The sequence below is a fragment of the Vicia villosa genome, linkage group LG4, assembly GCF_029867415.1.
Source record: "Vicia villosa cultivar HV-30 ecotype Madison, WI linkage group LG4, Vvil1.0, whole genome shotgun sequence".
In the NCBI taxonomy this organism is placed as follows: Eukaryota; Viridiplantae; Streptophyta; class Magnoliopsida; order Fabales; family Fabaceae; genus Vicia; species Vicia villosa.
The window spans coordinates 156,813,536-156,820,936 of record NC_081183.1 but is presented as its reverse complement, the minus strand read 5'-3'; positions in this window follow the sequence as shown (position 1 = coordinate 156,820,936).

Here is a 7,401-nt window from a genome sequence, read left to right as displayed (position 1 = left end):
ATACGTTCACACACACACACACACACACACACACACACACACACACATATATATATATATATATATATATATATATATATATTGGTTAACATTCTGTTTGATTTGAATTACATTGTTATGCAATCGAGATTTTTTAAATACCATCGAAATTTGGATATTATAGTTGATATTATACTATCAGAGAGACTCAATCAAAACTTGATATAACTATTTAAGATAGTGTATAGGTTTGTAAATAGGTTTTACATGTAATAGAGTCACAATCATTTTATTTTTGATTTCAGAAGAGGAAATGTAAGCAATACATAAATGGCGATAAATTTGCTATTAGTTTTGAATTTGTTGGTAAAAAGAAATATGGTACTGCCAAAGATAAAAAAAGAAAATTATCTCATGTCTTATGTTCAACACCATCGGATGAAAAAATGATTAGTTTACCAAGGACACAGAAATATGATTCCCCTATTCAAAATGACGGAGTAGGATTTTGTGCTATTTCTAGACAAGATTATTCTCACCTAAGTGACGCTGAAGATTCCTTGAAGCGATTAAGTTATCTTAAAAACGAAGAGAGTTGTTATGCTCATGCTAGAGATTTAATGGATAATAAGAGTTACTTTTATGGTATCGCGATATCAATCAAAGAGAAATTAAAAGAAGATGTAGAATTTGCTGACTCGAAAGAAATTTTTACCTTCTAGGGGTAACCATTTTTTGAGGCCATTTATTCCCATTGGACCTAGGTTTCAAGCTGAAGTTCCCGAATGGGAGGTGACAATCAACATAAAACGATATAATAGTGATGACTGTTTGAAGTGGTTAGGCACCCAAATTTGGCCAATGCCTTCTTTATCTAGAAATAATGCATAAAGTATTGGAAAAGGAAGGCCTGACTCAAGCTCGAATGAGTACCATGAATCAGTTGATTGTTTTAAAAAGACGATGGAGGTATAGAGTGTTTAAAATCAAAGGTTAATGGGCGCCTTCTCAAGTTGGAAGTTTGATGACAATAAAGATGTTTTGAAATCATGGACAGTGGAAGTTGAGAAGAAATTTGAATCTCTAATAAAATTTAATTTACTATCAAGTGACACAAATTTTTGGAAGCTCTCCATGAAGTACTTTCTCTCCAAATATATTGTGTGCAATTATATTGCACACACCCCTAGATGCATGAGTATAGAAGAGAAAATATCCTTTTAGCGCAGTTGATGATAAATCAAAATGATAATTACGTGATTGAAGATGCATGTTCATCTAAAGGTATGATTATTATTTCAATTGGAAAACATTTGAAAATTGCAACATTGAAGATGTTAGGAGCTCGAAATCTAGCTCATGCATCTTCAATATCAATATCATTTAGAAGATGTAGTCTATTTCGGTGATGTAGTTCTTAAATATCCTCTAGTATATTAAAAGTCAAGTCTCTATTGTTATGTTTTGCTTTTCTTAATTGTTATTTCAAGATTATCATTATCATTGTACCGAATCAGAAGTCTCCCTTCAAAGCATTTAATTTATTGAAGTTTCCATTTTCCTCCACTTTCCAAGTTCTTTTTAAATGCTGATTTTTATTATGTATGCATGAATTCGTGCTATTTTTGACTTCGGATCAACTTTGGTATATTAAAAGTCAAAATGGACATAACAAATGGAACTTTGGTATATTAAAAGACATGAATCTCTTCTATATTAAAATTGTGTCAACATGCTCCCTAAATGTGTAAGACATCATCTTAAATAAATGTATATTAAAAGTCAAAATGGACATAACAAATGGAGCTTTAGTAAATGTGGACATGACAAATTCAAAACAAAATAGATCGCTACAAACGTCATACTTGCAAGAACGTAAATCCATATAACTTGGAAACAAAATGGTACTCAAGCGCACTCAAGAAACCTAGAAGAAATTGCCACATGTTTGAGATATTTAATGCACTTGTTCCTCACTTATTTTGTAACCGGCGATTAGACTCCTCCACTCTCGTTTACATACAAATGTGCATCATAAGATCGACACAAATTCTAAAAGATTTCTCACTCAATACCTCATGACATGTCTTGGAGCCAAAGACTCGACTAAAAATATTACCTTTAATCTTTGGTCTCTCTGGTCAAAATCATCGTTAAAAATGTCGCTAAGTAAAAAACTGTCGCTAAAACACTCGTTAAGTAAAAAACAGTCGCTAATTCTATCGCTAAGTTATAAAAACCATCGTTAAATTGCAGGAGAGAGAAAAATTTAAAATTAAAACTTTTAGGAGGACGGATTGAATTAAATCGAATTCATAATTCTAAAGAGAATCTAGAAAATGTTAATCAATTATGAATTTTTATCGAATTGAGAAATAGTAGCTTTTAGTAAGATTTTTTTAAACTTAGTCTTTGCAAATAAATCAATTTTTATCTTTGGAGTTGGAGAATCTAGAAAATGTTAATCAACAACTTCATGGTAAGACGGAGTCCGCTTTGTTGAACTATCATCTTGTGTACTTTTCACATTTTTAGGGGCACATTTGGTTTTTACCAGTTGTAAAGGAGGTTTCAAATCAGTGATTTCTGGATAGGCGATTTTCCTCAATTATTCTTTAGAAAATCTATCCATGACCACTTCCAACTCGATTGCGATGGTTATACTCGATGTACTGTCCTTCGTCGCACCGTAGTCATCAAATCAGAGTCTTTTTCAATGAGTGTAGACTTCGTCCATACATATGGGAGAATTTAGCTTCATCGTTTTAGAAAAGAGACAAGCGCATAAGTTTTCCTAATTGTGCATTCACACTTCGAGCTATCCGGCCTCGTCGTTTTCGCTTGCTTCGCTTCATGAAAAATGAAATTCAATCCCGCCCGAGATATGTTTAGAACCAACTGTGAGTAGAGAGTGTTGTCTTTGAATCAGTGTTCTACCACACTTATGTTCCGACCAAAAGTTGTTTGAATTTCATTATGTTGATTTTGGAGTATTTGGTTCACCATGTCCCATTCTCTACAAAGATCTCCCTTGCTATCACCCGACTATTTTTTCAACGCCGAATGTGCAGGTTCGACACTCTATTAGTTGTTGTGTTTCCCAAATGTCTAATTCAGTTTGTCCAAGCACACACAATTTTCTCTTTCACCTAATCAGGAATAGTAGATTCAACATATTTCAAAAATTTTGGATAGTTGACACACAAGCTCCTGAAATGTACCACATTCTCAGAATACAACTCTTTTGTAGAAGAATATAATATTTCGTCCATTCATCCATTATCTTCTCCAACACAACACTAGATTTGACCATATTTCTGTCTTCACCCTTGATTTCTTTGGTGCCAACCGCAGGTTTGAGCTGAGCTCTCACATTTTTTGTTATATGATACCGATAAAGTAATGCATATGATGTAGGTAACACACTTCCAACCTCATTTATAAGGGTGTTATCTCGGTGGGTTACAAAGATACTATGCATATTTTGCGGATCCTTTAACCAACTCTTGCATATATCCAATGCCCATGTAATGTTATCTTCTTTCTCAGATTCCAAAAATGCAAATCCAATCGAAAATGTCTTATCCGTAGAAGTGACACCAATAATTTATAAAAGCGGAAGCCTTTACTTATTGGTCTTGTAAGTTGAATCAATTATATGGACGGTTGAAAATGTATTGAACAACTTGATACTTTTTGGATGAGTCCAAAAAAGGACACAAAAACTAACTTTATCCTTACACACTTTGTACCTTGGATTATAATGGTTATTGGCCAAAAGTTTTAAAAGTTGTTTTGTTTCGGATCTCGGACCTCTATTTGCCATGTTCTGTTGATAACTTTCATTGTATACCTGCCTGATATTTGAAATACTTTGTGGTCTTTTTCGTTTCAAATCGGCATGTATGTTGCTTGGATGAACTTGTAGCTTAATGTCCAACGCATGATTATGTATACTAGATATGACATTAAACCGCCAGATATCATACACTCTACAGTATCTGTGCAATTTAAACAGACACTCACATTTTCTCGATCTGATGTCATCATGTTTTAAATTCCAAAATTTTGGAACATATTTTCCACGTCTCTCTCATCTCATCATTACAAATACTTGCCTTATACTAGTGCCATTGTCAGACCTTCCAATCACAATGTCAAACCCGAGTTTGCTAGCTTTCATTGGGACCCATTCAAACGTTTGTTAACGAGCACTGAAAATTTGATCATTTGTAAATTCTATCTCGACATCAATGGTTGAAACGTCGTCATTCACCTTGTTTGAAACCTTTATGACAGCTTTGGGAAACATATTAGGGTGCACCACATCTAAAATGGGCAAAAATAGAAAATCGGTTAAAACAAAATTCTATTTTTGTAACAGGAAATTTTTCGGATATGCACATCTGAAATATAGTAGGTGGATTTCAAATATGCATGTCCGAAGTGACACTGTTTTTTCCATCCAAAATTCAGCATCAATGCAAGAAAATGAGAGATCAAATGAGGAAAGTTTACCTTAAATTGCAGTGCTCTATTTAATATGATAAAACACTTGCGACTTAGTTTGGAGACTAAAAGTTGATTGAGAATGGTTGAAGTTTTGTGGTAGAATTTGGTTACAGGGGGAAAATGAAGAGAATGAAATATTGGTAGGGTAATCCTGCAACAAGCTGGTATAACAACAATATTTTTGGATATGCATATCCAAAAATACCACTGAATGTATTCAAATAATAATAACGTGTAAACATGAGTGTTTTTGGAGATGCATTTCTAAAACACCTTGAAAATTGATTTAGAGTACGTTCAGAGATGCATCTCAGAAACACCTTGAAAAGTGATTTAGGGTGCGTTCAGAGATGCATCTCCGAAGGGCATTTTCGGATTTTCAGAGGTTTATTTCACCCCTAAAAGAATGCATTAAGAAATTCCTAAATTAATTACACTGGAAAAAAAATGAGGTGTTACATTCATATGTATGTGTTGGATTGTAGTTGTCACATTGTGAATATGTGTTTTGTTTGAGCCATTGGGGTTTTATTAAATCAATGTGTGTCGTGTTAAATAATTTTTAGACATATTTTTTTAATTTTTCATTAATCAAAAGATGCTTGTTTTGGTTCGTCTGCAAGGTCTAATGATACAGGTTCAAAAGTAAAACAAAAGGAATAAAGCGTTGAATAGGGAGGCTTTTTCCCCCCTTTTAGATAGGAATTTATGTGTACGAGAACTTTGTTGATTGCCCAGATCATTCGGGCAGCTGATCGTAATCCATGCTTCTCATTCATTCAAATTCATTTGCATTCACACATCATTCTTCGCTCTTTTACTGACTGAGGGCTAGAGTATTAGGTCAACCCCTTTCCACTGCATTGATGGCATGCAATTTCCACTGTTAATATAACTTGGTAGTTACATGTTTTAGTGTCATTTTGTGTACTTTTATTGTGTTATGCTGGGTTTTTTGCTATATATTTCAAGTGCTGGTCAATCTGCAATGTCTACGGGGATAAACGATGAAAATCAACGAAAATGAGGAAAAATCATGTGAGATTTTGGATCCAACTCTAGTCTTGACAAGGGTAAATTCTTGGTTCGATAGAGATTAAGCATGATGTCGAAGTCTGTTCACATGCTGATGTCGAAGTCCTACATGCTGTAGTCGAAGTACGCTCAAGCATGCAATAGTCGAAATGCTAGGATTTTTAACATATTGAGTTGGGCCTGTTTGTTTATGCCAATTGTTTAAGTTAGCATAGTAGTTTATAAATAGACTAAGTCTCTCAGGTAGTTGTGAGAAGTTGGTTGTTGTTATTCACTTGTAATCTTTGAACCCTTATTGAGTAAGTGAATAGTAAAATAGTCATAACTAATCTTGATTTTCTTCTTCTCTCTTCTCTCTCTTTTGTGTGGTTCTAGTGGATAACTAATCAAGATTACTATTCACTTACAGTTTTTCAAAGAGATCAACTTACCATGATTCATTAGGTATACTTTATTAAATAATCTTTCTAGTTCACAATAACACTTTTCTTTGTGAGTTAGAAATGCGACTGAAGGAAATAGTTATCGGGAAGCAATCAATCATGATTGTTGGATTAAGGCAATAAAGTCTGAGCTAAATGCTTTGGAACACAACAAAACCTCGATTTTTGTTGATCCTTCACCAAACATCAAACCTATTGGTAGCATATGGCTTTATAAGGCGAAACACAAGGAAAATGGAACTATAGAAAGGTATAAGGATAGGCTAGTAGCCAAAGGCTACAATCAAGTAGAAGAACTTGAATTCTTTGATGCATTATCACATATGGCAAAAATAACCACCGTAAGGACATTACTTGCTTTGGCTTCTATAAATTCATGGCACCTAAACCAATTAAATGTAAACAATGCTTTTTTTGCATGGAGATTTGAATGAAGACGAGTACATGTCAGTGCCACAGAGTGTTAGTAACCCAAAGTCAAACCATGTTTGCAGGTTATTGAAATCTCTCTATGGTTTGAGTCAGACAAGTAGAAAATGGTATAAAAAGCTGATAGGATTCTTAAGACCACTCACTTTTCACACACTTTTCACCAATCAAGGTTATAAGCAATCTACTTTAGATCACTCACTTTTCACACTCCATAATGGTCCCATATTTTACTGCATTGCTAGTATATGTTTGATGACATTATCCTATTTGGAAACTCTATGGCAGAGATTTATAAAGTGAAAACCACACTTCACAGAGTTTAAGATCAAGGACCTTGGCAAGTTGAAATATATTCTAGTCATAAAAGTTGCTCATTCTAAGACTAGAATCAGCATATGCCAAAGGAAATATTGCTTCAATTTGCTAAAAGATACAGACTTACTTGGCTCATAATCGATGAAAAATCCTCTTGATCCATCTATTCCACTACATCAGGATTCTAGCAAGCCTTTTGAAGACATTCTCAGCTACAGAAGATTGGTTAGGAAGCTGCTATGCGTCACCACTACCAGACCTGATATTGCATACACATTACTGCAAATCCAATCTTCCATGAACGCACGAAACACTTAGAAATTGACTACCACTTTGTGAGAGAAAGGATATTGCAAGGTCTGTTCAAATTGCTTCCAATCAAAACTTCAGGTTAACTTGTTGATTTCTTTACCAAGCTTTTGCCACCTAAAAGCTTCAAATCTTTGATATTCAAGCTTAACATGTTTGATATTTATACCATGCTAAGCTTGAGGGAGTGTGTTAAAGCATATGAAGAAAGAAGCCTTACATTACAAGTTAATAGCTGTTAATAGCTTCGTCTAACATGAAGTCCACCATTATCAACCACGTTCCACATGTAGAGAGCTATTACTCATTGGAGAGTTAGTTACAACTTCAGTTAGTTAATTATAGATTGGTTAGCAACTACCTTATATATAAATTT